Genomic DNA, 22733 nt, shown 5'->3' with positions numbered 1-22733 from the left:
TTCAACCTAAATTTATACAAATTTGTCAAATGCCAATATAAAATCCTAAGAAGTATCCTAAGAATTTTTTCTCTTTATTATGTTAATGGTCAAGACCAATTGAAACATAAAATATATGGAAATTTATGGGCTTTCAGTTAGTGCAATTGCTGTCATATTTGCAAGGCAAAATATACATGGAACGACATGCAGGTTTGAATTTAATATGGAGAACTAGGTGCAAGAGACTTAGTTACAGTGAGCTATGGAAATTTTTGAAGAAAAAAGCTTATCAAGAACCTTTTAAACCTTTATATTTTAAAAGAAACCCAAACTTAGTTAAAATGGAGTTTGAATTTTAACCAAGTTTCAAGTTTGTGGTTAGAGTTAGTCTTGGCAGAATGTTAGAGTCATAGTTGGAAGGGAAAATAAAGGTCTTTGGTTTCTATGCTCTCCTTGGTTTCCATGATGCTATACTATCCTACATCTGTTCCTACTTCTCTGATAGATATTCCTCTGTTGTTTTTTTTTCCTTCCCCTCTACCCCACCCCCACAGTGGGTTTTCTCTTTTTCTTAACCTCCTGCATATGAGTATTCCCTAAGAATTTGTCAACCCTCTTCATTTCATTCTATGCTTTCTCCCTTTAATAACTTTGACTACTTTCCCATGTTTTTAGATGAACAAATATCCATTAAATATTTTATCTTTTTAAGATAAATCCAATGAGGAGATTCAAAAGACAAGCCTAAGTTGACAGAAGTTCATTGATACATTTTCTTAAGAGGGCTGACATTTCTGGCTGCAGGGACTTTTGGAAAATACCTATTAAGTACTAAAAAGGTTGGGTTTGTGGAATATGACCCCTGACCTGCCAAAAACCTGCAGGTTCTTTAAGTAACAATATGTAATATATGTGACTTGATTCATAGAATTATAGGATCACAAATTTAATTTTGGAAAGGACCTTTGTAACCATCCAGACCAACAACCCCACACATCTAGGCACAAAGAATTAAGTAATTTCCCTATAGTCCCACAACTAGTAAAAATCTAAGGAGTGATCTAAACCTATGCCAATCAATCTATAAGCATTTATTAAGCATCTACCATGTGCCAGATGCTGTACTAAGTACTGGGGTGTATATCAAGAGGCCAAAAATGGTCCTAGACCTCAAGGAACTTACAATCTAATGGGAGAGAAACATGCAAGCAAATATGTACAAAGCAAACTATATACATGGTAAATAGGAAATAATTAATGAAGAGAAGGCATGGAATGAAGAGGAGTTGGGGAATGCTTCCTGTAGAAGATGTGATTTTATTTGGGGATTGAGGAAAGCCAAGGAGGTCAATAGTTAGAATGGAAGAGGGAAATCAGTGGGAGACAGCTAGGGAGAAAGCCTAGGGGCAAAAAGTGGAGTGTCTTGGTCATGGAAAAGCCAGGAAGCTAGTGTCACTGGATCACAGAGTACATAGGAGTGAACAATGTACAAATATTGGGAAGGTAGGAAGGGTATAGGTTAATGAACATCTTTGAATGCCAAAAAGTGAAGTTTCTATTTATCCCTGGAGAAAATAGGAAACAATTGGAGTTTATTAAGTAAGAAGGGGACATGATTATAGCTGCACTTCAGAAAAATCCCTTTAGTGGATGAATGTAGGATGGATTGGAGTAAAGAGAGACTTGAGGCAAATAGACCCAAAAGCAGGTTATTGCAATAATTCAGGAGCAAGGTGATGAGGGTCTTCCCCTGAGTAGTATCACTGTCAGAGTAGAAAAGGGGACATATCTGAGAGACATTGGAAAGGTAAATCAATAGCTTGGATATGAGAAGTGAGACATAGTAAGAAATCCAGGGTCACTCCTAGGTTGTGAGCCTGAGGGACTGGGAGGATGGTGTTACCCTCTTCAGTAATAGAGAAGGTAGAAGCAAGGGAAGGATTAGGGGGGAAATAATGAATTCTATTCTGGAGATAGTGAGTTTAAGATTTCTATGGTCATCCAGTATGAGAAATATGAAAAGCTGTTGGAGATGCAAAATTGGAGGTCAACAGATAGATAGGGGCAGGATTGGTAGCTTTGAGAATCATTAGCATAGAGATGATAATTAAATACATAGGTCTTCATGAGATCACCAAGTGAAGTAGTCTAGAGGGAAAAGAAAAAAGAGTACAAGAGAGAAGCCTGAGGGACACCTACTGTTAGAGAATGTGATCTGGAGGATGATTCAGTAAAGGAGTGGTCAGATAGGTAGGAAGAAAACTAAGAGCAAGTGATATGCCGAAAACCTAGAGAGGAGAGATTATCAAGGAGGAGAGAGTAATCAATAATGTCAAAGGTTACAGAGAAGAAAATGAGGAATTGAGAAAAGACAACTGAATTTGATAACTAAGTCATCATTAGTAACTTTGGGGAATTCAATTTTGGTGGAATAAGGTCAGAAGCCAGCTTTTAAGGGGTTAAGAAGAGAATGAGAAGAGAGAAAGTGATGGAACCTATCATAAATGGTCTTTTCATTGAATTTACAAATGGCAGAAACAATACAGAATGATGCTTAACAGGGATGGAAATATCAATGCATTTTTTCAAGGTTAGGGAAAACAGGGGCCAATTTCTAGGCAGTAGGAAACAAGCCAGTGGAGAGGGACAGATTGAAAATAAGTGAAAGAGTATGGATGACAGAGAGAACAATTTGTTGGAGGAGACAGAATGGAATGAAATCACTTGTACAAGTATAAAGGTCCGTTTTGGTTATGTGTTAGAGAGGGGTGAAGGAGGAGAAAGTGGCAGAAGGCAAGGTTCTCAGCTGAGAGCGTGGGGGGAAGGGGAAGCCTGGGAAGTTTGAGAAGGGAAGAAAAGGTTTGGAAGAGCCACTGTGAAGAGAGGATGAGGGAGGTTTAAGGAGCATTCCTTAGCAGCAATGAGGACCCAGTTGAGTTTGTGTGACATAAGTATGTAGTGGAAGCAGTCATAACCATTGGTGATTTTCTCTGCCTTTATTCAGCAGCACACATGTAGGAGCAAAGGTATCAAATGGTGGGAATGATCCAAAGCTGAGACTTGTCTTGAAGTTATCAAGTGCTAGAAGAGAATAGTGTAGAGTTGAACTTGTCTTACTCCAGGTCTAGTGCTCTAATGATTACTTTACCCTTTTATGTATAGGGATAATAACAGTATTTACCATGCAGGATTGTTGTGAGGATCAAATGAGATAATACTTGTAAAAATACTTAACACAGTGCCTTATACATAGTAGGTGCTGTATAAATAATTATTCCTTCATTTCTTTCCCCTTTCCTATCTACTCCTGACCTTTACCCTGGAAAGTAGTCTTGCAGTTCTAAACTTCTGTTAGATATGTCCATCTAGATGCTGTTGCACTAATGTCTAAATATGTATAAAATAGAATTCATAATATCCTCTGTTAAGCCTGAATGAAAACTCTAAATTTAGTCTTCCCTGTTTTTGTCCACAAAAATCACCATTTTCCTAGTTCTCCAGGTTTTAAACCTGGTCACTCCTTCAAGCCCATGTTGAATCAGTCACCAAATCCATTAGATTTCCTCAATATCTTTTACAAAAATCCCTGACTTTATGCTCCTATGACTAGCAATTTTGTTCAGTAATTAAGTGAATTATTCCAAATGCAAGGTATTCTTTTAATTTTTTTTCATTTAGTTTTCTCTACCACTTCTTCCCCAAACCACTAAAATAAAGAAAAGGAAAACAAAATTAAATAAAAAATATAAATTCCTCTATTGGCTATAATCACAAATGAATATCTCATTCCACATAGTTTTTCTATCTACTTTCTGTCAAGAAGTAGATGCCAATTCTTCATTATGAATCCTCTGGTAACACGGTTGATCCTTGCATTGATCAAAGTTTTTAAGTCTTTCAAATTTGTTCATTTTTACAATGTTCTATATTCTTCATGTTCTGCATTAGGTTATATATGTCTTTTATATTTCCCTGAAATTTTTCTTACAATAAAATTGCATTCGATTATATTTTTATGTTTGTACATTATTCAATTGACGAACAACCTCATTTTCTAATTTATTGCTGTCACAAAAACAACAATTAAAAATATTTAAGTACAAAAAGGATCTTTTCCTTTTTCTTTGATATCTTTACAGGTATAGGTCCAATAGTGGCTTTGTTGGGTCAAAGCCTATGCACAGTTTAAAAAGTTTTGGGGTATAGTTCTAAATTTCTTTCCAGAATTGATGGGCAGGGCAGCTAGGTGGTGCAGTGGATAAAGCACCGGCCCTGGATTCAGGAGGACCTGAGTTCAAATCCAGCCTCAGACACTTGACACTTACTAGCTGTGTGACCCTGGGCAAGTCACTTAACCCCCATTGCCTCACCAAAAAAAAGAATCGATTTGCAAATTCACATCTTCATCAAAAATACATTAATGTCCCTGTTTTCTGACAACTCTAAAATTTGTCATTTTTTTCCCTTCAACATGGCCAATCAGATAGAAGTGAGATGGAACTTCAGAGTTGCTCTGATTTGAATTTCTCTAATTATTAGTGATTTGGAGAATTGTTTTTCTTATATCTAGAGATAGTTCTGATTTCTTTCCTTGCTAATTGCCCTTTTGTATCCTTTAACCATTTATCAATTGGGCAAAAGTTCTTATTTTTATAAATTTTAATCAATTCCATATGTTTTGTCAGCAAAACTCTATACAAAAGGATTTTTCTCTATTTGATTTTTCTCATTCAATCTCAGCTATTTGAAATGCAGAATACTGTAATAGTCTCCTAGTTTGTCTCCCTTTTTGCAGGGCATTGTTCTTCCAATCTATCCAGTGAGTTATGACTAAGTTATTCTTCTTTGTTTGTTTTTTGCAGGGCAATGAGGATTAAGTGACTTACCCAGGGTCACACAGCTAGTGTCAAGTGTCTGAGGTCACATATGAACTTAGGTCTTCCTGAATCTGGGGCTGGTGCTTTATCTACTGTGCCACCTAGCTCTCCCCCTAAGTTATTCTTCTTAAAGCAAAGTTCTGATGACACAATTCTCTTATTCAAAAACCATTTGCTGACTTCCTATTGCTTAATACATAAGGTTCAAACTTCATAGTATGTGATTCACGGCTTCCAATACTCTTGCACAAAGTTACTCTTCCACTTATCATTCCCCAAATACAGAATGCATTTTTTTTGGAGGGGCAATGAGGGTTAAGTGATTTGCCCAGGGTAAAACAGCTCGTATGTGCCAAGCATCTGAGGTCAGATTTGTACTGAGGTCCTCCTGAATCCAGGGCCAAGACTTTATCTACTGTGCCATCTAGCCGACCCCCAGAATGCATTTTCATCCATCTGATGCTTTTATTATGTTCTTTTTTTTTTTTTTTTTTTTTTAGTGAGGCAACTGGGGTTAAGTGACTTGCCCAGGGTCACACAGCTAGTAAGTGTTAAGTGTCTGAGGACAGATTTGAACTCAGGTCCTCCTGACTCCAGGGCCAGTGCTCTATCCACTGTGCCACCAGCTGCCTGTATGTTCTTTCTAACTGCAGTTCCTTTTTATATATCTTTACTAATTTAATCCTACTGTTGGTAAGATATATTTTAAAAATTATTTGTTCTCTTCAAAAGAATGGTTATGGGTATAATATGACTTAAGCTGTTTTCAATATGCAGAGTACTAGATATTTTTTTGGATCAGGCATTCTATATCCTTGGGCATTGGTTTCCTTGTTTGAAAGAAATGATAGAGGTGGGAGAAGATAGTCTGTAAGGTGCCTTCCAAATCCATGATTTTCTAATGTATAAACTTTGTTTACACATGTTCCAAAGATCTCATGAACATAACATTTAGGTTTGGTAGTATTGTATCTTGACTTACTACATCTTATAACTCTTACATGTGCCACTGGAAAAGAAGCATGTAGAATAATTAAACATGTAGCATTAACCCAAATGTTGATCACATTGGGGAAAATTATAGCTTAAAGACACATATACAAATGGTCATTCGTTATATTGTGAATTAACACAATCAGATAATTACTTTGCATGAGAATTTTACTTTTAATGATTTCTAACTAATACAACTAGAGACTCCTGTACATGTAAAAGTGAAAGTTGGGGCTAAGGTTAATGAAAGAATGAAGGCACATACACACTCAGAATATTCAATAGAAGTTGAAACTAAAACTTGTACCCTTAAAAAGAAGGAATAGACAGGTAAGCTAGCTTTTTCAGCATCCTTTTGAAGCTTTGTTCTTGCAGTACATTGGAGGTCTTGGTTAGCTAGGAGACCTAGGGCTAGAAAAATCTCTGGGTATAGAAACCTCTCAATCTTCAAAAAGAGCGAAGGTAAGAGAGAAAGATATACAAAGAAAGAGAAACACAAAGACAAAGGGACATTGACAAAGAAACCAAGATAGTGACAGAAAGACAGAGGGAACGAAGCTCCTCCTACAATAAAAAAATAGATCAGAGAATGAGACCCTCTGAGTCTACCTGCAAGTCCATCTAATCATAAAGAGAGGAAGCAAACAAATGCCCTTCTCAGCTGCTATCCAAGTCAGGAAAAAACCAAAGAAACACAACCATCATTTCCCCAAAGCAAGCACCACAATGAAAAATCTGCCTCTACTCTTCAATTACATACATACATACGTACATACATACATACATATACCTACATATATACATTTGTGTATATGTATATTTAACCATATATACGTAAACACATGCACACACATATATACATATAGGTATGTGTGTATATGTATGTATGGGGTCACCAACTGAACTATGTAAGGCAGATTCTAGTTTGGAAGTTAAAGACAATTTATGTATAGTTTTGTTAGCCATAATATCTTTAAATTTTATGTTGATCTTAGAAGAATATTGTTCATAACCATAAATTCCTGAAGTATGTTTTTATGATAATCAGGGATTTTAATAGTTGTGGTCACCTGAGTAGACAATTTCCCTTTCTTTTTATTTTTTAAATGGACTTACAAATTGATATATAAAGAACAAAAGGGTTTTATATAAAATATGAACTTTTGTTATGTAGTTTGTTTTTAAAAGCATGTATTAGATTTAACACAGTACTAATAACTAATATTTTCTACTTCTGATCTTTTTGTTTACTTCTGCATGTTTTAGGAAAGGTGTTTTAGTGATGGTCTCTCCTTTCCTTTCCTTCTTCCCCCTTTCTTTCTCCATTCCTCTTTCACTCTTTTTTCTTTCCTTCCTTATTTTCCTCCCTTCTTTCCTGTTCTCCTTTCCATTTGTTTCCTTCTTTTCTTCCTTCTTTCCTTCCTCCCTCCTGCTTTTCCTTCTGCATTCATTCCCTTCCTTCCTATCTTCCTCCTTTCTTTCTCATCTTTAGTACCCCCATTATACTTTCACTATAAGTCCTATTTTATAACAAGTAAACTCAAGCAAAATTACTAGCACACTGACCAAATCTATCTATGAATAAAAAAATTTCTTTCCATCACAAATACTGTAGCATTAAAATAAGAACTTACCAAAATAAACTTTATGAGTAATATAGATACATATACACCCCACCCCATTAATATGTGTGTGTATTTACATTTGTGGGTATAGTCTATTGAGTTAGTCATATTGTTGCTTTGAGTCACAAAAGCACAATATAAATACAGAATCTGATTGGAACTCCAATTCCCCTGTTATAATAAAAAATACATTCTTTACCACTGACAATAAAGCTAGTGGTAGTGTAGAGAAGGCAGCCCCCAAAAGGGCTGTTCACTTGGCTGGTACTTCATACTTGAAAATGAAGCTGAACAGCTGGCCCCCTAGCTGGTCAGCCAGGCAAGAGTTCTTGATGATGGCGAGCTTGAAGCTCTCACAGTGCAGGGCTGAATTGTGGATGGTGTGGCCCATGCCCTCAATGATGACCAGGTTGATGCTGTGCTCCTAAACCAGCAATGCCAGCCCTTTGTTTAGACAGCTTAGATCTAATCAATGTATTGATTCGAGTTCAGAAATCTTTCAAAGATCTTTTTCTTTTCACTATTGGGATCATTAGTTGATTGCTTTCCTGTTTTTGCTTTTTTCATTCTGGGTTAATGCAATTTACCCCCTTTTTTCATTTTGGTAATTTTCATGACAAAGTAATGTTTCATTACATTCAAATGAAATGTGCCTTTAAAGGGAGAAAAATAGGGGTTCTTCAGAGAAGTCCTATCAACATCACATAAAGGTCTTTTTCCAATCATTCCTAAAGCTCTTTTATAAAATGTTTTGAATTCAACAGGGATATGAGTATCTCAGGGTTTCTGGCATTGATATGACCTAACTTAGGATTTAAAATCAACAAATATTGCTTAAGTGCTACTATGTGCAAAGCATTATGCTAGTACTGAAGATACAAAGTTGAAAAAATGAAGTCCCTACCCTCAAGAAGCTTCTGTTCTAGTAAATGGAATACAACATTTACACAAATAGGTAAATGAAAAATATGAGCAAAATAATTTCAGGTAAATTAATCTTCATAAATATTATAAAATTATTTAGGGCAGTTAGGTGGCGCAGTGGATAAACCACTGGCCTTGGATTCAGGAGGACCTGAGTTCAAATCCGGCCTCAGACACTTGACACTTAACTAGCTGTGTGACCCTGGGCAAGTCACTTAACCCTTATTGCCCTGCAAAAATTTTTTTAAAAATGATTTAGCACTTGTAACTGTCTGCCATGTTTTTTGTTTATTTGTTTTTGGTAAATCAGAAATATAGTGCACAAGGCTAATAACCATTTAAAATGTTTACCATTATTTTTCAGATTGCCATGGACAAAGAGTTCATTGCCCAGTAGTTAACCTAAAACTTATTGATATTTTTGGGGGGTGGTGCAATGAGGCTTTAGTGACTTGCCCAGGTTCACATAGCTAGTAAGTGTCAAGTGTCTGAGGCAAGATTTGAACTCAGGTCCTCCTGAATCCAGAGCTGGTGCTTTATCCACTGTGCCACCTTGCTGCCCCCAAGATTTTTCCTGAGAAAGAATAATCAATCTTCTATTTAGACAAAATAGCTCTCTATAACCTGCCAGAACATATGTTGCAATGGCAAAATGTTCAGAAATCTCTGGAATTGCCTCAATAATATGATGAACATTGTAATAAGATTTTTAAATTTTTCTTTCAAAGAAAATTGTCTTTGGCCTAGGCAAAATAGAATAAAATGGTTAGCTAAGTATTTGAAAGTAGAAATAAATAAGACATTCCTAATACATAACTTAGCTTCTTGATCTTTTAAGGTTACCTCCTATCTTCCTTTCTATGATGTCTTCACTCTCACTCATGAGTCAAAAATTATCTTTTCCTCTCCTTTAGCCCTTCATTGATACTTCTCAGGGCATTCTTCACACATCATCTAATGCTAGAGTTTTGTGTATATAACATCATATCCATTATACTGTAACATCCTTAACATCAGAAACTATATTTTATACATCTTTTAAACTCTCCCCTAGTATAAATAACCAAAAATATTTATCATAATATGAGTTCAAACCAAATCAGCAAATATGAAAGCATGAAAGGAAGTATGGCATAGTATATAGAGTTCTGGACTTGAAGACAAGAAGACGTGTGTTCAAATTTCATCTGAGATACATTAGCTTTGTGTAACTAGGCAAGTTATTTAACTTCTCTGTGTCTCAGGTTCCTAGGTGAATCAAAAAAATGGGTTAATGAACATCTATCATAAAGGATTGTGATAAAGTCAAAATAGATCATACAAATAATATTTAAATGTTATTATTGAGTTGTGATCCTATCAAGAGAGAGGTTTCCTTTAGAAATGAAAATTTCGACTCCTTCCTTGCAACTTCCATCTTATTTTACCCCTTATTCATATCATCCCATTAGTTGACTATGGCTGGATATGTGTGTGTGAGGGTAAGCATCCACCTAAACTTGCTGGCTCCTTCCTTTATTTCTCTTGGTGTTGTGAGGATACCAATGGAGTATGGAGGGCAGTGGTGAGCCCTTGTTCTTTTTATATGTAGGAATTCACTTTTGTTTATATATTTATTGAGAGGGAGTGATATCCTTTACACTTCTTCTGTGTAAATTTTTAGTTCACTTGGCCTTATCTGTCATGCAATATAGCCTAGAACCTATCTTGACACTTTCTATTGCTCTGTTGGTAACCCTCAGTCTCAGAACTTTGAAGACTGGAAGGTTCTATGTCTCACAGTGATGTAATAGCATAGGAAAATATTGGTGTAAAAATCGAGCCTTTTGCAGGAAGAACAATAAACTCAATAAAAGAGCTTTGCAACTTCTGAAAGCCTTCATATCTAATCATCATGGTTTACAAATGAGGAAACCAAGCCCGGAGAAGAAAAGTTATTCATCTGTCAATTACATTGCTTGTGTCAGAGTCAATATTTAAATGCAGGCTCTTTGACTCTGAAGTTAATATTCTCTTTAATATCCATTATTTATAATCTAATATCCATTTGGTTGGCTATGATATAAAGCAGAAAGCAATGTAGAAAGGAGAAATGGTATCAGAAATTGGAAGAGGGAAAGAAAGACCATTTTTACCTGTGGTTGGGTGAGCTTAAGCAAGACTGTATAGAGGAAGGGACAACTAAGTTTAGCTTTGAATGAAGATCATTATTTCAATAGGCAGATATGGGGAAGAATGGATATCCAATCCAGGGATGGTGATGGGGGAGATTCATTATAGTATGGGATCAAAAATGTGAGAGGACAAAAGAAGGAGAGGGACGATAGATAGTCCTGTGTGACTAGACTGTAGAATATAGATTTGTAAATTATAGAATATAGGTTTTATGAATGGGATTAGCAGGAGATAGGGTTACATAAGTAGGCTTATTTTCTGATATAAAAACAAAAGAAAACAATAAAACTTGCCAAAAGACATATGCCTGGCAGGTACAGAAAGCTAGGACAAGTTTATTTCTGCTTATGTGCACAATGATGGTGATGATGGGAAATGAAATAACAGAACTTTAAATCAGGGTAATGACATGCTGGAGATTCTCCTAAGATCATTGTCATGCACTGAATAGAGATCTCATCTCTGAGTTAGGAAGACCAAGACTTAAATTTCATTTCTGGCACACATTTATTGTGTGACCCTGGCAAAGTCCCTAATCCACTCAGTACACTAGGTGATTGTTGAAGAATAAATTTGTGAGTAGCAGCTGCTCTGTACTGGTAGAGGGAGTTTCCTCCTAGGGAGTTCCTTATAGCAATGAAATCAGTCCTGGTAAAACAAATACACAGATGAACAAAGCCATATTGCTAATGATCCATGGGCATGCGTTTCCTTTTCCTATGGACCAGTTTATTTCTCTCTCTTCTGTGGCATCACACTGTGCCCTTACCTCTAGGCAGCTTTTTCTGAGATTCCATTTCTTTGGTTATGAGGAGTTTGGGCTAGAGTGGGTAGAGAGATGGCATCATATGTATCAGATTACAGGAGAGTTCTGAGTCTCAGATGCCATAGAAAGATATCTACATGACAGCTAAGGTCTTAAGGTCCTCTGAGTAATTTTTAGGTAAGTAGCTACATATGTATATATGAATATTTCCCATTCTGTTTAAGGTATGAATGAGAGCCAGTAAAACAGAATTCAGGTTCAGAATGCTGTGTTTTAGCTAACAATCCTACTCAGTCACAGATCTGTTCCTTTTTTTTTTCTTTTTCCCCTTTAGTTTCTAGAACTTTATTGGCATGCTGTGGTATGCAATAAAACACGTTAGGTATGTTTAAGGAAGCAGGTTTCACAGTGATAATGGATTTTTTATGATACGTCTCCACATCCCATTACAGTTCATTTCTGATTCACTAGCAGGCTAACCAATTTTAAAGATGCCTATTTCTCCCAGAGTTACACCAATGTTATGCTTTTCTTGCTTTGGGCTGAAAAGTATTTCTATCCTTGATAGCATAGGGGAACTTATATAGTGTCTCTTTGGGGTTTCCTAATGTCTCTCTTTCAATTTTTCCACTGTCAGGTTAATTATAAAGTTGATGCTCATTGAGATTACAGAGGGTCTTTTTAGTTCATGGTCACTGATCGAGTCTTCAGTAAGAGTTCTCTAGTGTTTTGTGCATTTGATTACAACATTGGTCCTCAGAGTAGGCATTGCAACATAAGGGTGTAAAGAAAGCGCTTTGTCTCAGAGAGTGGGTCATAGATATGTGAGCTATGGAGGTAGAGGTGGTTTTTCATAGGCAAAACTTGGTCTCTGGGATCAAGATTAGGCTGATTAGTATGTAGTTTAGGGATCATTCTGATATGTGTTGAGGTTGGAGGACTACACAATTAGACATTTATTCATAGAATAAGAAGGATCATAGTCATAGATCTGGAAGGGATATTAAGGTTATATAATCTAACACACTTCCTATACAGAATAGGAGAGAGAGGCCCAGAGATTTATCCAAGTCAAATAACTTTTCCAAGACAAGTAGTGAGGTGAAAAGTCAAGATTCAAATCTAGCTCTTTGTACTGCAAATTCATTATTTTTTCTACATGTGAAACATTTCTTTCAGTTTTGTAATTTTTTTTTTTTAGTGAGGCAATTGGGGTTAAGTAACTTGCCCAGGGTCACACAGCTAGTAAGTGTTAAGTGTCTGAGGCTAGATTTGAACTCAGGCACTCCTGACTCCAGGGCCAGTGCTCTATCCACTGCACCACCTAGCTGCCCCTCTCAGTTTTGTAAGTTTTTTAAAGGACATGAATCTTCTATCAACATGAAAAAATTTGATTATCATAAAAAAATCTCTAGCAAGGTTAGCACTTTCGAATGTATTGACTTATCTCTTAGGGAGAATTAATTTGTAGCTAGCCAAGGGTTAGACTGTGGGAATACAGAATGATACTTTCAAGGAAAGAATATAGGATGACAGGATTTGAAAATGAATGAAAAAGATTTTTGAGATCATCCATTTCAACACTTTCATTCAATAACAGAGGAAACTGAAACCCAGAAAGTTAAAAAAAATTGAGGTGTCCAAGGTCTTATCGTTGAAAAAAGTCACAGAGGTGGGAAATCATGAGAGAGACACTAAGTGGGGGAGCTAGGATAGTCAAAAATATAAAGCATTATATGAAGATATTAAATAGTGGTTAAGATAACATTTTCTGTGGGGTTTCAAAGAAGCAAGATTATTTAGGACTATATAGATAAGTTTTATGAAGAAAAATAGGACTTTAAAATGGACTTTCAAGAATGGGTAAAAATGAAATAATTGAAAAGTTAGGAAAACATTGATTAAATTTAACAATCGATTTATCTTAGGTAATGAAACATTTTTATTTTTATTTTTTGGTTCAGGCCTGTAATTTCATTGGGTAAGGAATTCCTGGTAAGAAAACAATTTCAACTAATGTGGACTGGCAACTATTCTATAACCACAAGCTTTGGGAAGTTTCCTCAGGCACTGAGAATATATGTCACTTTCCCAGATTCTTGCATTTCATATATCTTCAGAGGGGGTACATGAACCTAGATCTTCCTGAATCAGAATACACTCTACCTCAAATAAATGAATACATTATCAAAATTGAATTGAATAGGAGTTTTTCTTGGTCTTGAAAAAAAGTCACAGAGATGGAAAACCATGGAATATATTTTGTAGACAGTGAATGAATGAACCAATATGGAAGAAGCAGGGAGTTCTTATAAGGATTTGTTAAGGCACAGATTTGGAAAGGATGGTGAGGCCAGATTGTGAAGCTCTTGGATTGTCATGAGGATGAATTTGGCCTTCATCCTGAAGTCTATGAAGAACTATCAACTAGAAGTATTGAGTGGTGACATAAGGAGATCAAAGTTATATTTTCCCAAGATCTCTTTGGTGGTGGCATAGAGAACATCTGAAGCAGAAAAAACAGTCACAACAAAAATAGTTGGGGAAGCCATTTGCAATCCAGTAAAACTGATCCTAGCTATGGCTAGTCTTTTTCCTTATGTGTGTGTGTGTGTGTTTCTGCTCTGTCCCTGCTTTCTAGTCAATGCTCTTTTGAATGCCCAGTCATTAGGCCACTGGATGAAAGTTATGGGTCATACCATGCCCACTTAGCTCCCAGGTCACTGAGGATGAAGGAGATTTTGTTTGTGAGGCTTTCTATGCTGCTGAGAAGGAAGGCAATGTGTGAACACAGAATATTATCACCAGCAGCCGTCATTTCAGCAGAAATATCTTTCTCTTTATTATGTAGAGTCCCCTGAGGAGCAATTGAAGGTCACATTATTAAAAGTGCTAATAAATTATAATATTTGTGTTAGTTAATTAAATCTGTCATATCAAAGATCCTCTATTTAGTCTGACATTTTTCTTTCCTCCTTCTGCTTCCATTCAGTAAATGTAGCAAAGAGAACCCCAACTGTTAGGGTCAGATTCACCAAAATCCTGCCAAATGATACTCTGGATGTTTCATTTCATTTATTAATTTAATTTGAGGACTTTCCCTAGAGTTTGTTGGGCTTTGTTAATATGACCCATTGTTCCCTTCTGCTTATTAAAATTCTTGTGTAGAAAAGCATTTAAAGGTACTGTGTTCTTCCCAAGGTTGATTTACCAACCCCTGTTAGTCTTGAGAAATTCCTAGTTCTTCAAGAATGGTATCTCATCTGCACACTGTAAGAACAGAATTAATTAGGATGGATTTCTTTTTCCTTTTGAATATAGTGACATAGGTGACGCCGTGACTATTCCAAACAGAGGGTCTATTTTATGTTTTTTTGGAGCTCATGAGTTATTATCAAGGACTTAAGAAATTCCCACATAATTACTTCAAAATAAAATTCTAAAAACATACAGTGCCTGTTGGTAAGGGTCACAGACAGCTCCAGCAACTGCGTGAATGATAGTCATACTCTGCCATTGCTGCTAACATGTCTGTGTTGGTTTATCCAACACTGTATCCCTGTTAACCTTCACTTTCATTCATTTATCTGAAAGAAAGGTTTACTATTGCTACAATCAAACCAGTTTCCTAGAAAATCAAATCATAAACAATGAATTTTCTTTCTTTCTAATCCCTTAAGCATTTCCTAACAAATTTCTCTTCCCCACATAACCTATGCCTATTTTTCTATCTTGAGTGCAATGTCATATTCATTTATCTTTCATTCCACAAATATTTATTGAGTAACTTTTTGTCCAAAGGCTATCACATGGGTTATCATCTAATTATCTCATTGTTACTTTTTGTTCTAGGATTTTAATTCCTTATAAACATGGGATCATAAATCATAGAATTAGAGCTAGAAGGGACTTCAGTAGACATGTAGCCCCACCTCTTCCTTTTATAGCTAAGGAATCTGAAGTCTAGAGAAGTTTAGCAAATTATTCATGGCCATGTAAGTAGCACATAGCAGAAACTGAATTTGAAATCATGACTTCTGATTCCAAATCTACCACAGGAAAGCTAGTAATGAGAGATAGGGTGGTACAGTGGAATGAGGAGTAATTCTGGAGTCAGAAGATCTGGGTTCAAATCTTGATTCTGATACTTGCATAACAGTCATTCAACTGCTATAAAAGTGATATCAAAACTCATGTGAAGATGAAACTTTAGGCAACCTTTAAACTGTTCTGCACAATGCTGTCTATTCTATCTATTTGGGTACATGGTTTATTTTTTTTTAATGGGGCAAAGGGGGTTAAGTGACTTGCCCAGGGTCACACAGCTAGTAAGTGTCAAGTGTCTGAGGCCGGATTTGAACTCAGGTACTCCTGAATCCAGGCCTGCTGCTTTATCCACTGCACCACCTAGCTACCCATACATGGTTTATTTTTAAAAGTTTGGAAAGGGAAAAATCAAATAAATTCAATAAATGTTGATTAAGTGATCCTTAAACACTGGCATAATAGGGGTAGTTCAGTGTACTAGATGGAATTGTAGGCTTGGAATAAGGTAAACTTGCATTTAAATGCTTAACTGATACTTACTACTTAAGTGGCTTTGAACAAGTCATTTAATCCAAATATGTCTCAGGTAATGTTTTAGAATATTCCACCTAAGTAAGATTGTGATTGAAGTTGATGAAAGAAGTTTCCATCCACTGATAAATGCACAAATTCTTCATTTTAAGTATGTACAAGGCAATATAGTAGGAACTGAGGGAACAAAAATCAAAAGTGATACAATCCCTGGTTCAAGTTAGAATGTGATAAGGGCAAAAAGTAAATCAAGGACAAAATTCTATAGGACAATTTGAGAAAGTAAGAAATATCTTTCAGCCAGGGAGATAAAGAAAGTCTCCCTGGAAATGTGACACCTGATCAGTTACTAGAAAGAAGAGAAGGAGAAGGATTTCAACTATTAGAGATGTGGAGTGAATGCATTCATAGCAAGGAGAGCAGCTTATATAAACATATGAAGGCAGGAGATGTGATGTCAAATGAAGGGAAGAGATTGAATTACAGTTTGATAGGATCAGTGAATTTGTACAGGGAAATGTTAGAAAATAAGGCTGGAAAAGGATAGTGGAGGTAGATTATAGGAACTCTTAAATGCCAGATTGAGGATTTTAATATTTTGTTTTGTTCTTTTCAGTTCCTTGGTCCTTGACTTGAATCAGAGATACCCATTTCAAACAACTACACTACTGTGCATCATCAATTTCTTTTATTTTCCAAAATTTACTGTTATAGTCAGTAGTTAACCAATTTTGACAGTTTCATATTAGTGGCTCTGAGACTTAATCTAAGAACTTTTATTGGTTGGTATGGAGTAGCTGTAGTCTAGCTCAATTTGCCTTGTCTCACCATTGTGTAGTGGGAGGCAAAATGTTGTTGGTCACACACACACACACACACACACAGAGACATATATACATACAGAAGCACATGCATATACATATGTGTCTGTCAATAGGTTGTAAATATCTTGAGGAAAGCAATTATTTCCCTTTTGCCTTTGTATCCCAGTGTCTAGCACAGTGTTTGACATATAGAAGGTGACTGATAAATGTTTCTTTATCATTTAGTTTTGATTGAAGGGCAGTTGTATTGGAAAGAGAAAATTAAGCAGAGCTGAACTTGGAGCTAAAGAGAAGCGTCCAAATTCTATCTCAGACAATCATCAGCTTTGTAACTGGATAAACAAATGATGTAGAATTGCATAATTGTGACAGATCAAGGCTCCCTTCCATCTCTGACTTGTAGCAAGTATGATTGTTTACAATCCAGGTGTTACTGTGAATAAAACACTTTGCCAAGGAGTATACTCATTGGAATTGACAGCAAATAACTATGCCCATGAAAATATTTAACTTAGTGCCCAGAAATGATATTTATTTTCCATTTCTCTTATTATAAATTAATGTGATCAATACAGAATCAAAAGATATTGAAAGGAAAAGGAGCTGGGAGAATATCTAGTCCAATGCTTCTCTGAACAAGAATCTTTATAATATACCTGGAAAAAATGGCCCTTTGGCCTTTACTCAAAAACCTTCAAAAACTACCCCAAAGTAGAATGGACTACCTTGGAAGGTAAAGAGTTTACATTTTCACAGTTTTTGAAGGTTTTTGAGTAAAGGCCAAAGGGCCATTTTTTCCAGGTATATTATAAAGATTCTTGTTCAAGAGTATGTGTAGCTAGGCCAGATAATAGAGAGACATAATAAACTAGGCCTAGATTTGAAAATGAAGTGAAGAGCAGTTAGAAATTTTTAAATAATTTTACCAACACTGTTACTCTAACAGCAAATGCCCAACCATTCAATATAAACATTATATTTTATTGCTATTGAAATGGGGCTTGTAATACCACTGCTCTAAAGAACAAAATATGAGTATAACACAGAGAAATGAAAAGAAAAATTATCCTTTGGGGGCAGGGGGTGAGAAGGACAAGGAGGGAAATGATTACAGGCTGCAGCATATAACCAGTGAAGAATTCTGAAGAAGGGGATCAAAAATTGTTATCAAAGAATTTTATAACAAAAAGAAGACAGCATTATTTAATGAAGTGAAATTGTTTGACTAGAGTACTATAATTGTAACCTAGTGATATTCAGAAAAAATGAGGAAGGTCTTCAGTATGTTGGATGGATTCTCTGTGACTAATTTTGTGGAGGACATTGACAAAAGTTGTACAAAACAGATAGGCATGAATGGATTCAGATCTGAATTGTTGAAAGAATTCCCAAATAGAAAAGATAACATACATTTTAATATTTTGGGGAAAACTAATCAATAATCAGTTGCTTGCCAATTTTTATCATCTGGTTCTTCACCCCAGTATTGAATTCTTATAGGTAGAATCAACCTATATAATCCTGCATGTTCAGGAAGTTCTTTCCTTGGTATACATTTGTCATTTTGCAATTTTCCCCTAGCAAATTATATAGAAAGTCACTGCACAATTTGAGGCAATAATAGCTCTATTCAGGCTAAGAAAATAAGAACAAATGATCTAGAAACTCACTGCAAATTGACATGTGTGCAAATGTTGTACACATGTATTGAGTTCATATTTCAGTAATCAGAAATATGTTTCCTTAAAAACAGTGACTTTTTTCTTTGAAGGAAATTGTAGGTAATTTCATGGTATTTTTATTTATTGTAATTTCTATCTAGAAGCATCATACTCGAGGTTACCTTTCCCATCAAGAAGGTTCCATAGCTGTAGTCTAAAGTCCTACTTTTTATAAAATCCATTTGTGTGACTATCGGAAAGTCACTTAACCTCTCAGTGCACAGATGACTCTCTAAGACTATCAATTACAGAAGAATCCAAAATGGCAAGTTCATGCCGTGATGAAATTATAGGTTGAGATCACATCAGGGACTTCAAAATTAAATGCAAATATTCCACGCTAGCAAAAGGTAGAAAATGACATTTAAAAATTTTTTGTATTGTTCTAAATGCTCCCATCAAAAAAAAAATTATGGACATTTTTACAGCCAAGGAATTTTGTAAGATAAATGTTCCATAAGGATCCAAATAAATTCTAGACCCTAAGAAATCCTTGGGAAACAAACAATACATATAATGAGATCTAATATTGTCTAATATTGTCTATATTGTCAGCCAATTGTGTGATAGAAAATATAGGATGTTGACTATCCTTTGCATAAGTCTGCTAATAGCTTCATCAAGGATAAACTCAATTTGTGTATAGATAACTTGCGAAAATGTTTTATGAGATGGAAAATAGGCATATTTATTGGCAATTACTGAGACTTTCAACACGTACCTTTACTCAGTAAAATCTAAGATTTTATCCATGATTTTGGTATCTTCCATTCCTTTAGATATCATGTAAATTGGTCCATCAATGCCCTCATGATTATATTGACTCTAGTGGGGTGCAAGGATTTCTGTGTGCGTATTTATACATATACATACATACATTAGCACACATAGATTAGATAGATACATATGTACATGCATACATACACAGATACATAGACAGATACACAAATAGATACTTTGATACAAAGATTTAAGAAAAGGTAGACATGGATACAGATAAATATTGATATAGATAGATAAATATAGATATTTGTATCTATCTATCTATACAAAATAAGGATAGATATCTACACACCTACACAAGCACATAGCGGTATAGAGGATACCATCTTTATACTTTTCCAATCTTTTTTTTCTTCAGGGACATTTCCATATCATCTGTAAACATTTCAGATAATATGATGCTAGGGTTTACATATAGTGGTTTTACCATTCTTTGTGGAAATAACAGTTTGACATAGTACTTTTGGCAAATGTTTTTTATTCACATTCTGTTTTCTGTACTCTGTTTTAATCCTTGAATGCCTTTGGGATAATTTTCTTATATGAGTATTGTACCAAAATTTCTTAAGTTAACTTTTCCCCTACACTACTTCTCTCTACCTTATAATATAACACCACTCAAAAACGTCCATCTTCCTTCCTGTAAGATTTTGTATGAGTTCATATTCTTACCTGGCATTGTCATTGGCAACCATCTCAAACTGTCTTGTAAGTGACTCAAACATTTGATTACTTTGGGCTTATTTTGTCTCCTTCTAGCAGCTATTAAACTTATATCGATTTGACTTCTGGATCAAATTATTTTTGTTGCTGTTCATGTGATTCTTGTTTTCTATTTCTCATTTTTTATTTTCAGTAGCTTGTTTAAATAATTCTGGGTTAAATACTATTAATTTCATGTTATATCTTTTCCTCATTTCTATTATTTCTCCTTTTTTATTACAAATTCTGAGCTTATGTTTGACAAATTGATGGTCTGACTTTGTACAGACAGCTGATTCAGGGATAACAAATATTTTCCTGTCAGGTAAACTTATTTCATTTTTTCCAAAGTGGTTTAGTGTTCATCACATTCAGCACTTTAAATTTTTTAATTAAAGTGTTGATGATAAAGCGTTATGATCTTTCTCTAACATATATGTCTGTCATCTCTCATTTCTTCTTTTTACTGAAAAAATATGGTCTCATAAATTTCTACCCTTTCTTATCTTTTTGTACCTTTGTACTTGTCATCAAGAATCAGTATTTATTTTTATGTAATTTGGAGGGTTTAACTAGCTTCTTCACTGAATTTTCTCTTTAGTATTCTATTGGTATATAAACTACAATTACTTTCATCATGCTAGTTTTACAAATATTCATCCTTAAGGATTTATTTGCAATATGGATGATGAAATGTCAAAACAAACCACACCATTTCCTGTAGCTTTGGGGCATAAAATAAAATCTACTCTGCTAAACCCTTTCTTTTCCGCTTAAGGAGTACCCATGAGCTCTCCTTCTATTTAGATGCAACTTCTTTCTTTCAGTTCCATTTTTATCAAGAACATCATGATTGATATGATTCTTCTCTTCCTTGAATATATCTACATCACTGTGCAAGGATCTGAATTTATAATAAAAACAGTTAAAATAAAGTTTGCTGATTGACTAAAAACTATATGATTTTTAGTACACACTCTTCCTTTCTCTGTGACTCTGACATTGGCATTTCAGAAGTGGAAGGGAGCCACATAAGACTAAGTTTATGTCTAATGGTGCCCATCTCTAGGGTGGGGGAGAGAGGAAGGAAGAAAAAAAAGAAAAAAAAGAAATGTATATGATAACTTTGTTGTGCCTTTAAAAGAAATAGCAGGTTGTACATAGTAACTTTGCAGTTTCATGTACAGTCAACATTTTTATTATACTATGTTATGGAAATGATTTATTCCATAAATTAAAAATATTTTATTTCATATGTGTTTATATTTTATTGGTTGCTACAGTAAAAAAATAGTTCGATCCTCAAATAGTCAACATTCTGATCATATACAGTTGTTATCGGGTCGTCTGGTTCTGGGGTAGCAGTAAATTTAGTTTACTCTCGAGACTGTCAAGAATGGAATAAACTGGGGCAGCTAGGTGGCGCAGTGGATAGAGCACTGGCCCTGGATTCAGGAGGACCTGAGTTCAAATCTGGCCTCAGACACTTTACACACTTACTAGCTGTGTGACCCTAGGCAAGTCACTTAACCCCAATTGCCTCACCAAAAAAAAAAAAAAAGAATGGAATAAACTTCCAGAGCTTGTGCCCCACTGATATAGGCTTCATGACCTCAGGATCACATATATGTTAAAATATCAGGTATCAGTGGGAGACTTTTGGAGAGGTTCTGAAACAAATAGTTAAATTCTTCCATTTTGTGAGGAATCCAAAGCAATTTGTGTGTGTGAACACAACTTTGTTTTCTTGAAGATTTAAGAAGTTTCCATTTTTATTTATGTATTTATTTTTTCAATTGATTGACATGTGTTTCAACTTAGGTGATCATTTCAAAGTTTCTTCAAGAATATGGATACTATGAGGATCAGCTAGGTGGTGTAGTGGATATGGCACTGGCCCTGGAATGAGGAGGACCTTGGACAGATCCAGTCTCAGACACTTGACACTTACTAGCTGTGTGACACCCTGGGCAAGTCACTTAACCCTCATTGCCCTGTAAAAAAAAATATGGATACTATGGTAGAAAACAAACTTTCATATTACTAAATTTTTTATCAAGCTCTTAGGGTAGCTAACATCTTTTTACAAAATGTTAACTGGATTCATAATGATTCTAAAACATAGCATAAGTATCCAGCCTTGTAGAAAACAATATAATATGTTAGGTAATTCATTCACTTATTCATTCATTCTTTTCCTTTATGTATCTAGCTGTGTCCTGATTAGTGGTATGCATTTTGTTATTGGCAATATACATGCAAAATGAAGTGGAATGCTGAGGCATATACTAAAATAACATGGGCAGCAAAATGTAATTTACACAAAATATCAGGTAGTTTGGATCAGAATTTTTAAAACTTAATTTCTCATTTTAATTTCTTAGATCATGTAAAATTTCAAGATGAAAAATAAATGCAAATCAGTGTAAAATATTCAGATATTTGATTTGTGTAACATTGGATGGAAAACAATATTTGAAAATACCTTGAAATTTGGTGAAGTTTGGGGATTTATGTAGATGGTGGAGTTTTGTAGACATATCCACAAAATTCATTAGTTACAAATCTATGTGGAATCACTTCCATTATAGAATTTCAAATAATAAAGGAAAGAGCTATCTTTGATGTACAATAATGGCCTTTCATATGACCTGGAAGGGAATTAAGCCAAAGGACCTTAAAGCCTTGGCTAAGATGAACAGAATAAAACTTAGAGGGATAGGACAGTCTTAGCCCTGGGCAAGAAGAGCTTTCTAAGTAGAATGTTAAAATGATGCATTGAT

This window comes from Dromiciops gliroides, chromosome 3 (genome assembly GCF_019393635.1).
Source record: "Dromiciops gliroides isolate mDroGli1 chromosome 3, mDroGli1.pri, whole genome shotgun sequence".
In the NCBI taxonomy this organism is placed as follows: Eukaryota; Metazoa; Chordata; class Mammalia; order Microbiotheria; family Microbiotheriidae; genus Dromiciops; species Dromiciops gliroides.
Note: the sequence above shows the minus strand (reverse complement) of the source record.